The sequence below is a fragment of the Oncorhynchus keta genome, chromosome 2, assembly GCF_023373465.1.
Source record: "Oncorhynchus keta strain PuntledgeMale-10-30-2019 chromosome 2, Oket_V2, whole genome shotgun sequence".
Classification (NCBI taxonomy): Eukaryota; Metazoa; Chordata; class Actinopteri; order Salmoniformes; family Salmonidae; genus Oncorhynchus; species Oncorhynchus keta.
The window spans coordinates 71,558,967-71,582,149 of record NC_068422.1 but is presented as its reverse complement, the minus strand read 5'-3'; the positions used below and the strand labels follow the sequence as shown (position 1 = coordinate 71,582,149).

At 41.6% G+C, this 23,183-nt stretch overlaps 1 long non-coding RNA gene across 2 annotated transcripts in view; it reads left to right on the top strand.

Moving 5' to 3' along the window:
* Nucleotides 1-3,411, top strand: part of LOC118359960 (uncharacterized) — a 16,584-nt gene extending 13,173 nt beyond the window's left edge. For both annotated transcript variants that reach the window (XR_008083068.1, XR_008083066.1), the window contains one exon: nucleotides 2,012-3,411. This is a non-coding gene — a long non-coding RNA (uncharacterized LOC118359960). The remainder of the gene's footprint in view (nucleotides 1-2,011) is intronic.
* The last annotated feature ends 19,772 nt before the right edge of the window (nucleotides 3,412-23,183 follow it).

Below are 23,183 nucleotides of genomic sequence, written 5' to 3'. Positions count from 1 at the left end.
TCTAAAGATTGTATGTTTTACACTCCCTCTCCTCTCCTCCTGTGAGGATACCTCAGCTGCGATCTCGTCTTAATCTGGGGATAAACGCGATTATCCCGCCAAGGATTGTTCTCAGCTTTGTAACGGCAACAGGGGACCTTTCACATCTCTTTTCTTCCCATGGCCCAGTGGCCATAAACAGCGTGGACCCCCAGACATGGGCCTGCCTCAGCTTACAGGCATTAGTATGGAGACAGCGGCCATAACAGCCCTAGCTAAAGGCTATGGTGTTTTCACCAAATGTGGGCAAACAATTGGTCAACCAAACAAGTTTTAATGACCACTTCATCATAAATAAAGGTATTTTGTATCCATTTATTGTGGGATCATTTAGAAAAGGTTAAGGAATGTATCACTAGATAGTCTTCACCTCCATTGTGCTGCGTGTATCTCTCTATCTGCCCATCACTCACATGGCCTGTGAACATTTCAGGCTGTCCGTCAAGTTCAAGTTCACAGCGGTGGGAATGTCTAGACTGATTCACATTCAGTACTTCTTCATCTACTTTTGTCAACCCCCCTCCCATCCTCCCCCTGATGGTTGTGTCCAAGGCAGACTGGGGGAGCCCAGTGTTCTGTGGCGTTTCCGTGGCGTTGCTATGACAGAGGGGCTGCAGCGTTGTTATGGTAGCAGGCCTAGCGGGCCCAGCTATGTGCTGGTGAAAGGGACAGCCTGTCAGAAAGTGTGTGAGAAGTCCCTTAGGTCCCCCTTACAGCTGGGCAAAGGCACCCTGTCCCCCCACTCTGGTCCCCTCTTGTCCCCCTCCCGTCCCCCTCCTGTCCCCTAGCAGACAGGCCAGAGCCTGGGAACACAGAAACACAGAGAACATTTTATATTCATTAGACTCCCCTCTCTTCCTCCCTCCATCACTCACTCCTTACCTCCCTGTCTCCTTCACTCTCCCTCCATCTTTCTCCCATCCCATCTTTCTCTCCTATGCATCCCTCCCTCCCTCCCTCTCTGGGACAGTAGAAGCAGGACCCTCTCATCAGTCTGCCTCTTCCTACCCTACTAACTGGGAGCTCATCCAGTCATGTTGGGGCTTTCAAATACAAATGGACTGGAATGGCGCTAAAGACTTTGAGTGAGAACACTGGGGGCTCTGTGTATTTGGACATTTTAAATGAACCTGAGTGTGTGTGTGTGTTTTGTTGAGGTCTCATTCAGGACTGAAGACGAGTATTGAGCATAAAAGGCTGATGATTTGCATAAGCTGCATGCTGTCTGAGGGTTTGGCGGCGAGGGGAGCCGCAGAGAAAAAAATATATGAGAGAACATAAAAAAGAAAGAGGGAGAGATCCCGCATTGTGAAGGAAGAGAAAAAAGAGGGGGCTTGAATAAGGGAGAGGGTGGAAAATTGACAGAGAAAGGGTCTGGCCAAGTCCCCCGGTGGGATTAAATTGTCCAGAAACCTCTCTATATATAATTTGGTGAAATTGGTAATGGTGCGGGTAGACTGCCCCTGTGTATATTCAAAACTTGATGAGAGACAGCTAGATTTGTCTTAGTTATTAAGTTGATGACAGTTAAGGATGACACAATAAACACAGTTATCAGAAAACTTTAATATCCCACATGAATTTACAATGATTCTTTGTATTGGTAAAATCTGTCCTTTTCTGTCCTCTCTGAAATTGCTTTGTACATACTGTAACACATTTGTCCTTATTATTCATAACATTTCTATTGGTGTACTTAATGTGTTTTGAATAACCCAATGTAGAAATAGATGGAAGACTGTACATCCACATTTTTTAACCAATCATTCACTGACTGACACATTCCCTGCTCCCAAACTAGATTCCATCAAGCATCAAGGCCAAGATCATTGTCATCCCTCCATCTTACTGTGACCTAAAACAATACTGGTCACTGTTTACAGTTAACCAATACGCTGTGTTCTGGGTTCCTGTGTTAAGCAATGTGACATGGGTGACTTACATGTTGTTTTTTTAATCTCTGTGCCTCCAGGTCCTGCTGGTGTTGACAACCTCCAGAGGAAGCCTCTTCCATCAGCCCTGAGCCCTGAGCCCTGGGCCCTGAACCCTGAACCCTGAGCCCTGGGCCCTGAACCCTGAGCCCTGAGCCCTGGGCCCTGAGCCCTGGACCCTGAACCCTGAGCCCTGGGCCCTGAACCCTGAGCCCTGATCCCTGGGCCCTGAGCCCTGGGCCCTGAACCCTGAGCCCTGGACCCTGGGCCCCGAGCCCTGGCAGTCGGTTTAGACGCATCAGCGGGAATAGCATGTCAGATCCCAGGATGTCACGCAAGGCCTTCCTCATTGGCATCCTCTCCAGTCAAACACTGAGAAATTAGGGCACTGAAGAATCCCCCCTAAAGTTAATGCTTGGAGAGATTTACTGTAAGGACAATGTTTGGAGTTATTTGAAGACATTGTTTGCAGAAGTTGCACACGGATCATCTGCAGATATATTGCACTTGGGTAATGAATGTTCTCTTTTCCCTGGCTGAGAGTGTATAGTTTCAATATAACTTTTAACATTACAGCACAATGTTAGACAATGTGTGTATGATGTGAAATCAAAAGGGATGAGATCAACATGTGTTCTTAATCTAAGTGTGTGTGTGTGGTGCGTGTGCGTGTGCGTGTGTGTGTGTGTGTGTGTGTGTGTGTGTGTGTGTGTGTGTGTGTGTGTGTGTGTGTGTGTGTGTGTGTGTGTGTGTGTGTGTGTGTGTGTGTGTGTGTGTGTGTGTGTGTGTGTGTGTGTGTGTGTGTGTGTGTGTGTGTGTGTGTGTGTGTGTGTGTGTGTGTGTGTAGTTTGGCCCCTATTGTACTCTTTAGAGTACGCTGGAGTGTACTGGGCTTCAGAGAAGCACTACAGTGCCCTAATGTGTGGGCTGCTTACAAGAGAAGCTCTCTGGATGTCTATCCTCTGTCATGTGCAATTAGTTACTTTATGAATAGAACTGACTACTCTATGCAAATAAATGTGAATGACTCACCCTCTGGCTGTATTGCAAATGTTGTTTAATGTTTGACTGTCACAGTGAAAAGAAAGACATTGTTTGGTGAAGATTCCATCCATTTACTATATCCATCAAATTCTGCATTTTTCCAATTACAAATATTATCTGCATGTGTTCATAGTGATCAGGGAATGTTCTACATTAAATGTGTTGGATACAGTATTGAAGCAGTCAGATTAATAGCCGTCTCATTGCCTGATTGTTATTATTATCCTTATTCAGAGAGATAGACAGTTTTGAACATACCTGCAATAAAGAAACTTACTTGTACATACTTGTACACTAAAGTCATACAAAACATGTTTTTGTAATTGAGTTCTGACTTGTCATAACTTCTGTGCTGTTTGAATTGAATGTGTATACAGAATAAATAATTCAACAGATGTCTAAAAGATTCTAGTGTTTTTTATTGGAAATACAGAAATGATTGATATTGAAGTTTATATGTCTGCATTTAGACAGGCAGCCGAATTCTGATTTTTTTAAACCAATCACATCGGATCTTTTCACATCAGATCTTTTTCAGAGATTATCTGATTGGTCAAAAGACTAATACGTGAAAAATAGATCAGAATTGGGCTGCCTGTCTAAACGCAGCCGAGAGCTACAGACTCTGATAACTACAGTATGTTGCTCTTAAAGACAGTATGTGTATCAGCACCTTGGAAAGCACACCACAATAGAAAGTTGTTGGTAGATTGGTCTGGATCTTCTATTTACCAGATGAGTGTGAATATTATGCAACCAATCACCTTTATTTTGAAATGTGAATACAGGCCTACAACCGTTTGGACATAAACAGACCCTCCTCATGAAGACTTCTGAAGTAGCCTAAAATAAATCAAAAGTAGCCTACCAAGTATTACCAGATGACCAGCTCACAGGTTTGCTGGTCTTTGATCGGTAACTGCCTTCATATAAACATTTTGCCTATGCATTTTGAGTGACAGATGACACGTAATTGCTGAGAAACATTGAACATATCCTAAAATGATTCTGCAGAAACCTAATAAGGAATGCGCTGAGATAAATGAAATCATGCTAATGGTTTGGACGAAATCTAAAGTTCAAAGGCATAATAACATGCAAAGAAAATATACGTGAATCAAAAAAGAGAGAAACAGTGAAAGTCTAGAAGTTGCGAGAGCCGATTGAGACACAGTGATGCAGAAGTAGCGGTACAGACATGACCCTGCAGAAGTTTCCCTCCTTGAGCTAACTCCCTCTCCCTCAGAAGGCGTTGTTGTTTTGAACATTTAATTGCTCTTTAAATTCGATAGAGTATCGCCAATCACTCGCAATTTGACTTCAGACTGGATAGCACAGACTCGTCGACTCAAAACAAGCAACTCGTATTTCCCCTCAAAGATGCTTCATCGTGGATTGACCGCAGAAAAAAAGAATCTGAAAATCAAATACATTTTACCCGAATTAAGAGAATAGGCCTACATCTGATTTTTAGATTTTAAAAACATCACGAATCATTGATTCATATAGCCTGTGATTAAGGTAAGCAGATCATTATTTAATTGTGTGTAGTGCTTAACCAGTCTGTAAAGCAGATCATGTATCTGACAACTAATTTATGGCTATGTCTTCTCTGCAATATTAGTCGGGTCCACGTTGGGAATCATTTGCATAGGTCACTGACATTTGGAAATAGATTGGCCCGAAACACACTCCAATCGAACGTTTAGTTGATGCCAAAATACCTCAAGGGATTTCTTATTCAAAATAGATCCAATACGGTTATCAAAAGTTATATTTTCTTTTCGACCATTCCAACCGAAGTCGCTTTAGTTTGCCCATAGATAGGCTGGCTACTTAGCTTGACGTCTTGGGCCACCTATCTCTGACACCTTTTTAATGAAACATTCAAATCTAGCCTATACAAATGAACGGTATAAGAATAGAATGTCGATACATCTTTATTAATCGTTTATTAGCTTAGATTTCTAGAGTGCCTACAATAGAACATCTCAAAAGAATACGTACTTGTAACATTTTGCCTCCATGCATTATAGTGCTTCAGATACTCTATACGTGAACACTATACTAGCTTTAAATTCTAGTCAGTTGAGTTAACTTATTTAATTGCAGATACAATAGCCTACAATAAAAAAGCTTATGGATTGCTTTACATAAGGTCAAATAAAGGTTAGGGTTCAAATAGAATATTGTTTATTGCACGTTCTTTTGTCGGTAAATCTGTATTACTTTCTGCCAAAATGAAAACATTTTGCTATCCCAAATAGTCGGAAGACACTCTGAATGTAATTTGGTGAAATTAAAACACAATGACAGAAATGATCACAAAAGTGCACTTTATTGTGTTTTAGTATCAGGAGGGGATCAAGCAGTAAGCTGAGTGTGAGTCTATATTGCTGACAATCCCATCTCCAAGTCCAGTGCCAAACAGGGCTGGATGGATGCGCCAGCCAGAGAGGGTTATGACCTGTCCTTGTAAAGGGACAGCTTGACCGGGCAAAGACCAATAAAGTGACACGTGCTTATCAACATGTCCTGCTCACAACAAACCTGGGGTGTTTTAAGACATTGTAATTTTAAGACATTGTAACTACTTCAAAAGGTTTATAAATACCTTTATATTTATGAAGCGTTTACGTAGTTTAGACAATGAACTAGTTTGCAGATAGTTTATCATATTAACATTGTTATTCCTTGTACTTCTCTATTTCTTCCCATACAATTTACCAGTGAATCTGTAACTACCCATCTATTATAAATCAATTCAACCTTTCATAATATGTATTTTTATGTAAAGGGTTTTATCCTAAATTCTACATTTCCTCCTATGATACCGGACAGTTCATGGGGCACTAATGGGCAATGTTATGTTGAAATACAGGTACTTAAAAAATGGCTGCACTTCATATTCAGGAATTATGTCAAACGTAGCTTTCATCAATGCAATATAACAATACGGTGTATAGAAAATAGGAGTTTGATGATGGGATGATGGGATGATGGGATGATGGGATGATGGGATGATGGGGTGATGGGGTTTCAATGCTTGGAATGTGACTCAGAGAGGGACCTGTTAGAATCCTAGATGTCAGTGCTATTAAGTGTCTCCCCAGGGCCCTCTAGAGCAGCTAGGGGTCAGAGGGGATGACCGCAGTTTAAGTGGCTTGTCCGTCTATTCCCCAATGGCCAATGGAATGAACTCCATTGACAGGAGCTGACATGAATTTCTTTCACAGTGACACTGAAAGTGTGATCGTTTGATTACAGACACTGAAATACTCTTATAACCATATCCCCTATTAGGTAACAAAGGATTACATACACTTTTTTTATTACAATATATTCAAAACCATAACCTTGACCTTCAGTTTTTCAATGGACAATAGACTTAAAATTCCTATAATATACATAATTTTCCTTGCATTTTGAGGGTTTTTAACTATCAAAAGAAACCATTTATCCCTGACTAAAAGTACAATTCATTTCACAGGACTTTAGATATCCCATCTCTTACATAATCTTCACTACTCTTGCTTGGGGTGAAACGTGTATGATAATGTAAATACATTCTGTATGTGTACAGTGTTAACTGAAGCCACTCCCATGATGCTCCCAGCCCAGCCTAAACTAGACTAGTTGTGTGAATGTGAAAAATGCTTGTGAAACAGCCCTGGCTCCCAAACGATTCTACTAGACTGCCACAGGAACTTGACTGCAGGTGTTCTGTCACATGGCACTCCAAGATCATTTGTATTCATTCATTTATTCTTCTCAGATTTTCTGCTTGTCATAAAGAGATAGATAGGGCCTATTGTAGCAGGAGACATTGAGGGTCTCATTCTTACCATAACTGAGAAATGAATCTTCAGGCTTTCCGTAGGAGAACAAAACAACATTTTATGTTCAGTTTAACGATATTTAAATAAACAAAATACTCTTCATCATCATTTCATATATTTACATTGCTACACTCTGAGGCGTTCTTGGATGGAGGAACAACTAAACCGTCCTGGGGAGTAGGGAGGTGACTAAACAAGGCACATATAGTCTAACAGCTAAAAATCTATTATCCTTAAAACGCTTCATGGGACTGTAAAATAGACACATTTTCTGTGGCTATCATTATGAGATGTGGAGGGAAAAACATATAGCCAATTTCAGAATGGACTATAAGCAGTCATTATCAACAGAACACAGCATCTCACTGTATGCAGCCATACACTCAATTCAACCAAGAGCCTCCTGTACAAGACTAGCACTCAGAAACGCCTGAGGCCCCGTGCACTGATATCAAAACACAATCGTGTACCTCTCTAACTGTAAGTGGGAAAAGAGGAGAGCAGAGAAAACGGCCAGTCTTTCAGAGACATCATTATGGCCGTCTCCTGAATGGAGAGCAGGCAGAGCGCAATTAGCTATAGACCAGCTCCCCCTGCAACGGAGGGCCGTGGATTATTGCCCAATCATTTATATCTTCCAAGCCAGTGAGCATTAGGGCCTGTATTCTGTGTTAGCATAAGAATAGAAACAGGTCCTGTGAACTTCACCGACCTATTGACCCTGCTCCCCAGACATGAATAGCACCACTTTCAGGCTCCCCAGCCTCTCAAACAGGCTTGAACCATGCCTAAAGTCCTAATCATGGTAATTTAATATATCTTAAGCCCCTGGCTGCTTTAGTGGAGCTCCTCTATAGTTTGTTTTAGGCATTCACTCCTTCTCACCTCATCATTACCGCTCCTTATTTGGCAAATTTAAGGGGCTGCTATGACACTACAAGTCCCTTTTCATCACCTAAATAAGCTGTGCTTCCATATAATTAGAACGGTTTTCTCAACTATTCAGTCTTTTCAGATCAAGGCAACAAAAAGAGGAAACCTCACTGAGGCAAGATACTGTACTCTGGCATGAAGAACCATGCCAGAGAATGACCCTGTCTTGGATATAATTCTACACTATTTACATATGTTGCAAATTATGGCCCACCATAACCACTGGCACACACACACTCATGCCAATGTCTCCAAAAGCACACACACACACACACACACACACACACACACACACACACACACACACACACACACACACACACACACACACACACACACACACACACACACACACACACACACACACACCACGTTGAGTTGTGCACTGAGGATGCATGATAATACGATGTGAGAGGAAGAGGAGGAGGAGGAAGGGCAGGGTCATTTAACGCTGGAGATAGGCCTAATAGACAGTAGAGGAAGAGACATTTAAATGTCTTTCTCAATGATGATTCTCCTCGTTGTCAGTATTATTGGTTACTAAACCTGCTGAACAATCCCAAACTGTACAAATGTAATTGAATAACTGAGAGATTGTATAACTAGACTTTTACACATAGGATTATTTATATCAGTGTTCATGTTAATGCAAATGAAAAGATGACAAAATGCCTGAAAATCTCAAGCATAATGAACAACTGGGGAGTGACTGAGCAATACACGTCTCTCCCTTTCTCCCTCACTACCTCCGTTCTTGTGTGTGTGTGTGTGTGTGTGTGTGTGTGTGTGTGTGTGTGTGTGTGTGTGTGTGTGTGTGTGTGTGTGTGTGTGTGTGTGTGTGTGTGTGTGTGTGTGTGTGTGTGTGTGTGTGTGTGTGTGTGTGTGTGTGTGTGTGTGTGTGTGTGTGTGCGGGAGTGAGAGTGAGACATTTTCGACAATTTCATCCATATTTTTATTCACTCTTTGAAAACAGTATTACGATCCCATTCGGTAGGAACAATATCTCTGTCTCAACATGAAAGTGCAAACAACATCTTTATGACAGAAGTAACGACGCAAGCATCCTAAACACACATGCGCATTTCAGTGGAGAGGAGCAAAAGCGACCTCCTCAGGATAGAGGATGCATTTCTAAAGTCTGCAGCAGTTTGTAGTCCAATTAAACACATGGTTTTGTGGTAGTGGACGGATGACCTGAAAGAAGGCACGCATCTCGGCAATGACTTTCGATGCATGTAGCTCTGTGTAGTATAGAGCTGAAGGAGAGCGCCCTTATTAACGTTACATTTACATTTACATTTAAGTAATTTAGCAGACGCTCTTATCCAGAGCGACTTACAAACGTTGCTGAAGGACTGGCCCTATTTGAACTTAGGCAATGACCTTTGGCAAAGTAGCAAATGATGCACATATAGCCTATAAAATACTTCTAAAAGATAACCTTTTAATTTTCTATGAAATCATATTCTCGAGAAATATCTCACAACATCATTATTGATAGGGTGCTCGTGCGTATTATATCCAATAGTGTCAGCCAGTCATATATCAGTCATGAACATGAAGTGCTCATGTGAAGGACAGCAAAAATGTGCCCCGTATCAGAATGTCTTAAAACAATAAACTAAATTAGCCTAAATAGAGTTGGACATGTGTTCATACTTAACTGGAAATTGAATTAAACTTTGGCCACATCCAGTAGATTAAAGTTATGACACAGTATGTGTCGCTGAGATGGAATAGGCCTACATTAGATATTAAACATTATTTCATTCTTATATGACACTGCCCCTGTGTCCGCGTAAAGCATTGTGCCCAACATCAATTAATCTTTAAATAGCTTTATTAAAATATATTTTACGTGATTTCATTTATAAATGCTCTCATTGCCGCAGCTACAGCGTTAACTACATAGTGTTAAACATAATTAAACATAATTACTCCTTCACCACTGCCAGCTATACTGTTAATGCACCCTGGGCAGGCGGGAAGGTGTGACGTTTGGCAAGTGTCCAGGTTTAAAAGCCTTCTCTTTGTCAAGAGGGATAGATACATGGCCCTTATGCTCCCAACAAGCCTTTTGATCAGTAGAACAGCATAAAGTTATTTATAAAATGTCAGCCTATTTACAAATAGTAGTCCATAACACCTCCACAAACTATTTTATTCTGTTGTTTTATGACTCATGTTCGTCCTTTTAGTATACAATTCTTATTCCTAGTATAGGCCACTGTTTGTTTTCAAGATGCTGAGAAAAATACAACTGTATTTTTATCAGCAATGAAATCTCACTTGTCTAATTAGATTGTACTTGCATGATATATGTGTGATAAGCTATATGAAATAACGTTCAATATAATTTTGAACAGAGAGAGCGAGAGAGAGACCTGCTATGCAGAGCAAATCTAGTTGGGCGCTGTCCAGGGTACAAGGTGCTGAACAATGTGACGACACGTATGTATGAGCATGTCGTGGCGTGTCGTGGCTGAGTAATTACCACTGTTTTCTAACAACCACCATTTCTCCAACTATAGACCTAGTTACAGCGAAGGCAGAAACATTTAACTCCTTAAAGCACGATGTTGGCCTGATTAGACTCAAGATATGAAACACTTTTCAAGAAAAACGAAAAAGGTGAAAGACCAAGGAGAGCGGCCCATATATTGCACGCGTGAAACAACGACTAATTCGATCACTCCATTGATGATACATAGCTTGTAAATGTTTTCTGAATGTGCCCTTCTTCGTGGTCGTAGTAACATGTGGTCGGCCTCAAACATGATGCCAAGTAGGCCTACTCTGACAAACGAGCGCAGAGGGGCACTAATGTACAGTGTAGACCTAAAGTAGAAGAGCAGTACTCGTGCTCTCTAATTTCAAGATGTTTGACTGATGCTTGAATTCTTCGTGGGCATAGCCCTGTTAATAATAGGTGTTATCGTGTTGTAAAATAAGTGCTCCTCATCAATGTAGCTAAATATATTTTTTTGAGTCCAAGTATGGGATGAATAACGTCCCATAACCTTATCTTATCCCCAAGTGCTCTAGTAGGGCTACTGAAGGTTACATTCGATAACATATCCGCGACTAGAGGCCACATATTGTAGGCTTATCGAATAGTGTTTAATGAACAGAGCAAATCGGTAGGCTAGGCAGGGCATGTTGAGTGTGCTAACTCACAGAGCCGGTGGCGGACAGAGAAATACTCTAATCTCCAAATGAAATTAACTCAACTGTGTCAATATGATAAACTCAACTGTTTCCATTACAATGCTATGAAGACCAACGATATCTGATAAGAGCTTTAAAGTTTGAGCTATTATAGAAAATCATGATTTAAATGTCTGAATAGATGGCGTCGAAATTGTGTCTCTATTCTTGGCTCGTTTTAATTAGGCTCTCGTCCAGAGGGCTGCTTATTGTTTCAGCATTGATACATTTCGATACGTTTCAGAGCTTCATAGTTTCAGCGTTTCTAGTTGTGGGATTAGACATGTCATGGAATAAACTTGATCTTATTTATCATTTTATGCATGTGTTATTGTAGCAGTTGTAGTTGCAGAACTTCTTAAAACACTAAAATAAAGTTACTAAAATGAAATACCTTTTGAATACGTTTCCAATAGAATGTGCGGACTATACTTCAGCGGTGTGGTTGCCAGCTACAGTAGTCTGTAGCCTACCCGACCCAGTCCATGGAAAAATGAAGACATTATTTTAAATATGTGATGCATTTGACATGCTACTGCGATGCTTATAGCTTTTCAATTATATAGTTTTAAGTCCTCTTGTACAAAGCCCTCGGCAAACGAACGGGCAATAAAACATTTCGATCAAAAGCACATTTCTATGCTGCGGATAAAAGGGACTTCAACTGTTCATGTCAGCCCCTTTGAAACAAAAGGGATTGACATAGCATCGTAGAAGGAAATGGGATTTTATAGTTCAATCATTATGTATTTCTCTATTATAGCTCAGTTACAGTTTTGATCTCATCAGAACGTAATTTATAATATTTTATAGACCATTTTTTAAATTTGAGATTTATAGGTATAGTTATTCGAAAATATTTAAAATTATATTTTAGAGGAGTGGAAATGATATTCAACTTTCCTCTTCAGAGTTGTATAATTATTTTTAATCGTTTAATTGTCATCCAGGCGTGCCTCTTATGAGAGACAGGGTTATAAACCACACTATCATAATATCATAATTACTGTAACAATTGTTTCTCTATTTTTCAAAATGTTCTAGGAATGACATTTTTTTCTAGGCATATTTGCATGTCACTGTAGCCTAATTTTACATTTACATTTAAGTCATTTAGCAGACGCTCTTATCCAGATAGGCTATATTACAACTTATATGGTGTTTGTAAGCATTTATAAATGTGTGCTGTTTGCCTTGGTTTTAATAGTAGCCTATACGTTTTAAAGGCTATATTGTACTTATGGTAAATAATATTTGACTTCTCCTCTTGATCATTTCAGATGTTTTCATTAAATAGTCTATTGAAATTATTTTCATAATGTGTTGGTATTAAGTATATCTAGTTCAACTAAATCTCCACTATTATTTCGATCTATTAAGTGACATATATCCATTTATAGAAAACGTGTGGTCCTTATAAATGCAACATTTTACGTATTTTATTTATATAATCTTTTTTTCTCAAAGGGTATTTTTTTAAGACACTGAAATACATCCAAATAAATGTAGCTTTTCTTCTATAGCATTTTCTAAAACAACAGGGACTATGTTTTAGGCTATTTTATCATGGCTGTCCTAAGTGGAATTACTGCACTACATCCCATAAGGGAAAAGGAGCTGCTAAGAGTGCGGCATCTAGTGGCATCCTGTTATCAATGCTCATTAGTAAGTAGGCCCGGAAGCGGATGGAAATTCCGTTTGAACCTCAGCTGAGGTTTTGTCCTGCGTTGTGATTCCTCCATGAAAGCATAGAGACCGTGGATTTGGATGATCGACTGATGTGTATTATGTCATCTGAACGCGAGACTCTGCTCTAGAATGAACATAGAACACATCACATTCATTAAGCCCAATAAATGATCAAAAATAACACAGAGACCTATATTTAATCATGGCCACTCATTGTAGGGTTAGTGAACAGTGGTGTCCATTCATGGCGGTGGTGCAGGGTGTATATTTGCAGGGGGGAGTTTGAATATATAAAGAGTAGGAAGTCACACAGTAGAGTTATTGTCCTAGCTGTCTCCTAGTCAGAGAGAGGGAGTCTAAGCGCTCTCTTTCGGAGCCTGGTGCTCCAAGTGGCACAGCCTCAGAATGTTAATGGATACCAACACCACCATTACTGCCGGCCCTACTAGAGACCTGGATCTGTGCACTGGTTATGGTTCTATCCCCCTTTTGTTAATTGTGAAAAGTGGGAAAGAAAGAGGGAGAAATGTGCTAAGCTCTTCCGTTTGGGTCTCTCTGAGTGATTGATACAGTTCCTGTGTAGTAGGAAGGACTCAATAATGTTGCCCACTCACTGCCATCTTGGTGACTGGCCAGTTAAGCCTATGTGTGGGTTTTGTCCAAGTGAAGTGATGCGTTTTTTTTATTCATCACATCTCAGTCAAACATACATGATTCCACATGTCAACCAGAACTCAAACAAGACATTGGCATTACTCTTGAGAAAAAAGTTATTCTGTATGTTACCTATTTATGTCATGTCTTTCACTCTATTGTAATGGCATTGTTATGTTGAAATCTCTCTGGAGCTCCAATGTGGTATCAATTTTCTGTAAACTCTTGACCTTTTCAAACGATTGCAACAATGTACAAACATTCATTATAGCAGCTTGTAATGTCTCAGCATCAACTTGTGCAAAGTGCCATTCCAAATCCATTTCATGTCTGCCGCTCAAAACAACTTAGAAATATTGTGATCATTTTCAAATGAACATGAATTCAATGATGTATGTTCAATCTATATGTACCTGCACACTGTTAACTATATGGGCCATTAAACTCTAGAGCACGTTACAAACCTGTTTTTTCCCCCCACATACACACCCGTGCCTGCAGAAAGTCAATGTAAGTGTAATGTAAGTGTAATATAGATGACTAGATAAGATATTGTGTTTCCCACAGAGAACAGAGGCTGCATGGTAAACCCAGTGGGTGAAGATCAGATGCCCCTATCGCCGCCAGGCTCCACTGTGCCAGTCTATGCCACGTTGGCACCATCTGCTGGTAACGCGGGCCTCTGTCTCAGCCTTGTACTGTGGAACTCAGCATGTCAACTGTACTTTAACTATACCTCTCGTATGGAGAACTATGACATATTCAGTCTATTCTAGGTTAAAAAAAGGCTCCTTATCAACCCCACACACCCCCTGTATATATCAACCCCACACACCCCCTGTATATATCAACCCCACACACCCCCTGTATATATCAACCCCACACACCCCTGTATATATCAACCCCCACACCCCTGTATATATCAACCCCCAAACCCCTGTATATATCAACCCCACACACCCCTGTATATATCAACCCCACACACCCCCTGTATATATCAACCCCACACACCCCCTGTATATATCAACCCCACACACCCCCTGTATATATCAACCCCACACACCCCCTGTATATATCAACCCCATACACCCCCTGTATATAGCCTCATTATTGTTATTTTTAAACTTTTATTTAGTAAATACTTTCTTAGCTCTATTTTCTTAAAACGGCATTGTTGGTTAAGGGCTTGTAAAGTAAGCATTTGATGGCAAGTATTTGTATTTGGCGCATGTGACACATACATTTTGATTTGATATGAAATCTATTCATATATCTTAGTTGCACTATGAGGTAGCAACATGCTATGTTTCCCTTTGAACTGTACAACACCACCATGTCATTATTGTAAATAGTCATTTTACTGTCAGTGACCTACAGTACCTTGCTAAATGAAGGTTGAATAAATACTACACACTATTCATATTTTCCCAACAAATTCTGTTCCTCAATTGTTTTAACCAAATCAAATCTCTCACAGTGATATCACTAGTGTGCTAGAGAAAAGTTGCTTTGCTGACGAAACAAACAAAGTATATACAGTAAGTCATCATAATTCAAATATGATATTTGTGTATAGCTACTGTATAAAGTACGAAATATATATATTTAAAAGATATATAATATCTATATATATAGTAACATTAAAAAAATTGGACACACCTACTAATTCAAGGGTTTTTTCTTAATTTTTACTATTGTCTACATTGCAGAATAATAGTGAAGACACCAAAACTATGAAATAACACATGGAATCATGTAGTAACCAAAAAAGTGTAAAACAAATATATATGTTTCTTCTTCTAAGTAGCCACCTTTGCCATGATGACAGCTTTTGCACACTCTTGGCATTCTCTCAACCAGCTTCATGAGGTAGTCACTTGGAATGCATTTCAATTAACAGGTGTGCCTTGTTAAATTTCCTTTCCTTCATAAAGCGTTTGAGCCAATCATTTTCACAAGGTAGGGGTGGTATACAGAAAATAGCCCTATTTGGTAAAAGACTGAGTCCATATTATGGCAAGAACAGCTCAAATAAGCAAAGAGAAATGACAGTCCATCATTATTTTAAGACATGAAGGTCTATCAATCTGGAAAAGTTCAAGAACTGTGAAAGTGTCTTCAAGTGCAGTCGCAAAAACCATCAAGCGCTATGATGAAACTGGCTCTCATGAGCACCGCCACAGGAAAGGAAGACCCAGAGTTACTTCTGCTGCAGAGGATCAGTTCATTAGAGTTACCAGCCCCAGAAATTGCAACCCAAATAAATACATCGCAGAGTTCAAGTAACAGACACATCTCAACATCAACATCAACTGATCAGAGGAGTCAAGAAGACATGTTATCCATTACAACTGTAATCGCAAGAGGTTTAACATTAGTTGAAACAGTGCCTTGAGATTTATTTTCACACTATTTTTTTTATATATTTTTTTTTAACCTTTATTTAAGCAGGCAAGTCAGTTAAGAACATATTCTTATTTTCAATGACGGCCTGGGAACAGTGGGTTAACTGTCTGTTCAGGGGCAGAATGACAGATTTGTACCTTGTCAGCTCGGGGGTTTGAACTCGCAACCTTCCGGTTACTAGTCCAACGCTCTAACCACTAGGCTACGCTGCCGCGAAGTAAGATCCGGGTCCATATCTACAAAGCGTCTTCGAGTATATGTAATGATTGTCTTCCTCTTCTGATGAGGAATAAGAAAGATCGGACCAATATGCAACGTGGTACGTGTCCATGTTAATATTTATTTAAACTGAACACAAAACAAAATAACAAGAGAACGACCAAAAATGAAACAGTTCTGTCTGGTGCAGACACAGAGTAAGAAAACAACTACCCACAAATCATAGTGGGAAAACAGGCTGCCTAAGTATGGTTCTCAATCAGAGACAACGATAACAGCTGCTTCTGATTGGGAACCATACCAGGCCAAACACAGAAATACAAAAACCTAGAACAACACATAGAATGCCCACCCCAACTCACGCCCTGACCAAACTAAAAAATAGACATAAAATAGGAACTAAGGTCAGGACGTGACAATATAAGTGCTGATCTAGGATCTGTCCATATAATATTATTCATTTTGATCTAAAAAGCTAAACCGACTCCAGATCAGCACTCCTACTCTGAGATGCTTTGTGGATACGGGCCCTGGTGTTGGAAAGAGAATTCAATTCAGCATTCTGATATCCATGACATGTTCTGAATAATTGACAAAACCTCGACTCAGTCCCATGCCAATATATTACGTATGTACTGTATCTTGAACTTAAAAGTTATATTAAAGTGATATTAATGTTAGATTTTTTTGTTGTGTTGATTATTACACATACTTTAATGCAAGTCGGCATGCACATACACATGCTAATTTATGCTCCTTCTCTTTGGCGCACACACACACACACACACACACACACACACACACACACACACACACACACACACACACACACACACACACACACACACACACACACACACACACACACACACACACACACACACACACACACACACACACACACTCGCACATCACAGTCACCAGTACGCACACACAAGCAGACACGCACAAACACACACACGTGCACATACACACACACACACACACACACACACACAAAAACACATAATTCCCAATTAAAATATCCGGCTTCCCATCCAAAAGATCCAAAGGTAGCATGCCTGGCTGCCATGATGAGTTTAACAACAAGGGGTCTGTGAAGATGTTTCCTGTGGCCCCAACACTAGCAATCAGAGGAAAGGGCCTTAATTTGTCCATCTCTTCCCTTCAATGCAGCTTATTGTTTCAGCTCATTGGGATGCCTTGATGAGCTTGGAGGATGAGGGGCAGATGAACAGCATTCTCCTAGAAACAGAGACGGGCCTGGTCCTGGAAACAAGGAGCTACACAGGGTCTAGGACCTCCGTCCACCTCGGCCCAGCAGAGCAGGGTAAACCCAGAGAAGAGAGCTTTGTGCTGGACAACAAAGCACAAACATTCCCCTCATTTCTCGCCTCATTCTGCCCCAATCAGAGCTCCTAATTAACACTGAATGACACTGAATGTCCTTAGAGAGAGTGGAGATCAAATGGTGGCAATTATCTGTGCAGACTTTGATGAGGTGGACTCCCATGCATTCATGTGGCTGCAAATTTGATCAACAATAATCTGGTTCCCCTGCTCATGGCACAAAGAGAGAGGGCAGCCTGCTTAGTGTGGCCTCCTCGGCTAAACAACACAACGTGACTAAAAGAACTCGCAAAGGTTTGGGTTACGTGACGTCGCACACATTTTAGAACACTGCAGCATTTAAGCCACCAGAGATGTCCAATATAGGTTACGTTATTCTGAAGGAGGGGAAACAGGACTTATACTCCATCCATTTTCACAAAGCATTTCTCTCCTACTTTGTGTACTGTATATATGGAAATGAGTAGAGATCCTAGCACAGAGGAAGAGGCTAATGGTCAGGCAGCTGTGTTATTACTGTATGTTCAAACTGTGTTCATACACCTGCCAATACACACATTATGAAGAAACAAATGCATACAAGCACACACACACGAATACTGTGTCTCTGTCTCTGTCACACACACACACACACACACACACACACACACACACACACACACACACACACACACACACACACACACACACACACACACACACACACACACACACACACACACACACACACACACACGGCCGTTCATAAAAAAAACAAGATCACTCCCTCTCTTTCGAGACATTGGAGGGAAAACTCACAGTACACACACAGTCCCCCACAGTCACGGGGCACAGTGTCCCTCAGTGGTCAGGCAGGGCAGTGTGTGGAGATCAGGTTTTGTGAGGCTCTGACATGATGTGACAGGCCAGCTCTCACTCACATAACTCTGTATTTTGGTCCTTTTTTCTGCCTTGCTTGTTAACAATGGTTCAGTGGAGATTTTTTTTATTTGAGAAATCCCCCCACACACACACACACACACACACACTGGCAGTCGCATGCACACTCGCTTGCTGTCACACTCATTTTGATGTTAATTAATGACATCACCTCGGAGTGCGAGGGTTGGACAGGGGGAAGATGGGGAGGGGGGGGTGCATTTGTTTGCCGAGCGGACCGTGGGAACAGGGGGCTCTCCAGGGTGGCGAGTCAGGGGCTTCAACAATACACACGCTGTCGCCTTTCACCCAAACACTCAGCCGTCCCCAGAGAATACACCCCTCCCTCCCTGTCCCTTGGTCTCTCACTCCCTCCCTCTCTGTGAGTCTGTCCTTCCTTCCCTCTCTCCAAATCTATCTCTTCCTCCACTGCACTTGTCCTGTGCTGTATGAGTCGGCTGCCCCCTGTCTGCCTGTCTGTGCGTCAGAAGCAGCAGCCTCCTCTCACCACAGCCACACAGGACAGTGTGATGCATCAAAATGCATCAAAGTAGAAAGGGTAAAGTGTACCCAGCATTGGCTTCATGTTTTAAAAGTAATGTGATGGACCGGACTCCCGATGGGAAAGATGTACTTTAGGTTTTCTCCTGAAATTTGTTTCTATTACTTTCTACTTTGAAAACATATACAGTACAAGTCCAAAGTTTGGACACACTAACTCATTCAAGGGTTTTTCATTATTTTGTCTATTTTCTACATTGTAGAAAAATAGTGAAGACATCAAAACAATAAAATAACACATATGGAATCATGTAGTAACCAAAAAAGTGTTAAACAAATATTATATTTGAGATTTTTTTGCCTTGATGACAGCTTTGCACACTCTTGGAATTATCTCAACCAGTATCTTGAGGTAGTCACCTGGAATACATTTCAATTAACAGGTGTGCCTTCTTAAAAGTTCATTTGTGGAATTTCTTTCTTTCTTAATGCGTTTCAGCCAATCAATTGTGTTGTGACAAGGGAGGGGTGGTATACAGAAGATATCCCTATTTGGTAAAAGACCAAGTCCATATTATGGCAAGAACAGATCAAATAAACAAAGAGAAATGACAGTCCATCATTACTTTAAGACAAGAAGGTCGTAGCCTAGTGGTTAGAGCGTTGGACTAGTTACCGGAAGGTTGCGAGTTCAAACCCCCGAGCTGACAAGGTACAAATCTGTCGTTCTGCCCCTGAACAGGCAGTTAACCCACTGTTCCCAGGCCGTCATTGAAAATAAGAATGTGTTCTTAACTGACTTGCCTGGTTAAATAAAGGTAAAATTAAAATTAAAATTAAAAATTAAAATACGGAACATTTCTCAAACTCTGAAAGTTTCTTCAAGTGCAGGTAAAAAAAAACATCATGTGCTATGATGAAACTGGCTCTCACGAGGACCGCCACAGGAAAGGAAAACCCAGAGTTACCTCTGCTGTAGAGGATCAGTTCATTAGAATTGCCAGCCTCAGAAATTGCAGCCCAAATAAATGCTTCACAGAGTTCAAGTAACAGACACATCTCAACATCAACTGTTTAGAGGAGACTGTGTGAATCAGGCCTTCATGGTTGAATTGCTGCAAGGAAACCACTACTAAAGGACACCAGTAAGAAGAAGAGGCTTGATTGGGCCAAGAAACACGAGCAGTGGACTTTACACTGGTGTAAATCTTAGACTGGTTCAAATGTGAAATTTTTGGTTTCAACCACCGTGTCTTTGTGAGACGCAGTAGGTGAACAGATGATCTCCGCATCTGTGGTTCCCACTGTGAAGCATGGAGGTGGAGGTGTGATGGTGTGGGGATGCTTTTCTGGTGACACTGTCTGTGATTTATTTACAATTCAAGGCACACTTAACCAGCATGGCTACCACAGCATTCTGCAGCGATACACCACCCCATCTGCTTTGCTCTTAGTGGGACTATCATTTGTTTTTCAACAGGACAATGACCCAACACACCTCCAGGCTGTGTAAGGGTTATTTGACCAAGAAAGAGAGTGATGGAGTGCTGCATCAGATGACCTGGCCTCCACAATCACCCAACCTCAATCCAATTGAGATGGTTTGGGATGAGTTGGCCAGCAGAGTGAAGAAAAAGCAGCCAACAAGTACTCAGCATATTTTGGAACTCCTTCAAGACATGTTGAAAAAGCATTCCAGGTGTAGCTGGTTGAGAGAATGCCAAGAGTGTGCAAAGCTGTCATCAAGGCAAAGGGTGGCTACTTTGAAGAATCTCAAATATAAAATAGATTTTGATTTGTTAAATAGTTTTTTGGTTACTATATGATTCCATATGTGTTAGTTAATAGTTTTCATGTCTTCACTACTTTTCTACAATGTAGAAAATAGTAAAAATAAGGAAAACACCTGAATGAGTAGGTGTGTCAAAACTTTTGACTGGTACTGTAAGTACAACAGAAATGTAAAATATTGATACAATTTCAGTTGGTTTACAGCATTTCCATCGACAGTCTGACAGTAAGCATGGTGACACCTTCGAAGAAGCTCTGTCGTTCACCTAAGCTCAAAACAACACTGCAAGAGGCCATAGCGGAAGGGCTTAGTGAAGGACAATACACACAGAATAAACTAATCAGAATTGGACAATAAAACAACAACTCAGGATTTCCCAAAAGAAGAAGAAAAAAGCTCATGTGACATAACTTGGAGGTGTTGATTTGTACATTTCCCCATGTTTAACACCAAGACCAACAACCAAACAGGAGCTATGTTTAAGTTCCATGTGTGTCTCTTCCATTTGTGTCTCTGGGTACGCTAGTTTTTGCATTGTCTAGGGTTTTTTGTATGTCTAGGTTTTTTTGTATGTCTAGGGTTTTTGTAGGTCTAGGTGATTTGTATGTCTATGGTGGCCTGATATGGTTCGCAATCAGAGGCAGCTGTTTATCATTGTCTCTGATTGGGGATCATATTTAGGTAGCCATTTCCCCTTGGTGTTTGTGGGATCTTGTCTATGTGTATTGCCTGTCAGAATGCATTTGTATAGATTCACGATTTGTTATTTTGTGCAGTGTTCATTCTTTAAATAAATAAGAATGTACGCGTACCACGCTGCGCCTTGGTCCGATCCTTATAACAAACGTGACAGAGAGGGGTATTCAGCCCCCCCATCCTCAGTTGAAGCACTGTGACAGCAAGGTCAGTCCCCTGCTTTCTCCCTTGTCTCTCTCACTGCAGAGTCAGACACAGACACATCTACAGCCTTCAATCTGCATACATCTGCATGTGGGCATAAATATGCATGTGTGGCAAATGGGGCCACTTGGGGCCACTTCTGGGCTGCCAAACCCTACAGGGACACAATGGGCAGCCACTCGGCTTCTCTGTTTCATCTCCCCACCAGTCACCATGGGACAGTCTGACCACACATAGACATGTCACTCTCAGCTCCTTGATTTACATGCATGGGAATGTCTGTGTGAGGGCATACCAGCGCTGTATTGGACAATGTGTGTTCTGAGAACCAAGATAATAGGATTGGAAATAGCACTGACTGCAATCCATTTACTTCAATTTCGTTATATCACACATCCTTCACAGGAAACCAAACACACTTGCAAAAAGATGACTCAAATTCAACTGCAGTTACGAAACAAAGTTTAGTAGTGGCTGAGTCCAGAGCCTGAATGGATGACCATCGGGGCCAGTGACAATTACTGTGTCCCCCCCCCTGTGTGTTGAGGAATGTGTGGAGTGCTTTCACTGCCGTGAGGAGTCAGACCTGCCTTCAATCAGACCGACTCATTCACAAGACTATGTGAGTGTGTGATTATGTGTGTGTGTGTGTGTGTGTGTGTGCGCGTGTGCCACCCAGCAGGCTCAGGGTCCCTTAGAGGGATCAGGCCAACGTGAGGCAGGCAGGGACGTGTCAATCACGGCTCCCGTTGGACATAGATGTCTCGCCAGGCAGATTAATACCGCCAGACCAGGCCACGTGCACTCTACAGCTCTCTGCCTTGCCTAGCAACCAGCCTCAAGTGAGAGAGAGGCGCCATCCCTAGCAACAGGAGCTGAGCAATGAAAAGGCCTTGCACCTTAGCAACAGGGCCCTGCAGTAGAGAGAGGGCCTTCTCTGTGACCGACTGAAAACGCCTCTTTATTTATCCTGTGTGAAGTTCATCTGATGGTTCAGAGAGGAGACCCCTCCTTCTCTCTTTCACTTGCCACACAGAGAATGGAGCGATGCAGAAACTTGGAAAGGAAGAGAAGAAAGGGGCAGATACTTGGAGGATAAGATCATGACTAATGGTTGTTCTTTGCGGTGGAGGTCTGACAGAGACTAAAACAACTGCAGTGAAAAGGCAGGCCACTGGTACAGAATGATGATGACGGGCTGGGGTGTTGGAGCACAGGCTCTCCTTTGCATATGAAGGAAAAGAGCGGGAACGTAGAACGAGGAAGGAATAGGAATATCGGAAAAGTTACTCGAGAGCAACTTGCTTGAATGCTGAAGGGACAGATTTGTGCAACGAGAGAGAGATTCATTTGAGAGATCACCGATGTGACTGGCGTTTAGGCAAATAAACCAAAAAGTCAATCCCATCTCCGTGGCCGTGGGGAGGTGTAGATGGTGGAACAGAAGGGCCGTGGAGAGGTGTAGATGGTGGAACAGAAGGGCCGTGATGGTATAACAGAAGGGCCGTGGGGGTGTAGATGGTGGAACAGAAGGGCCGTGGGGGAGGTGTAGATGGTGGAACAGAAGGGCCGTGGGGAGGTGTAGATGGTGGAACAGAAGGGCCGTGGAGAGGTGTAGATGGTGGAACAGAAGGGCCGTGGGGAGGTGTAGATGGTGGAACAGAAGGGCCGTGGGGAGGTGTAGATGGTATAACAGAAGGGCCGTGGGGGGTGTAGATGGTGGAACAGAAGGGCCGTGGGGAGGTGTAGATGGTGGAACAG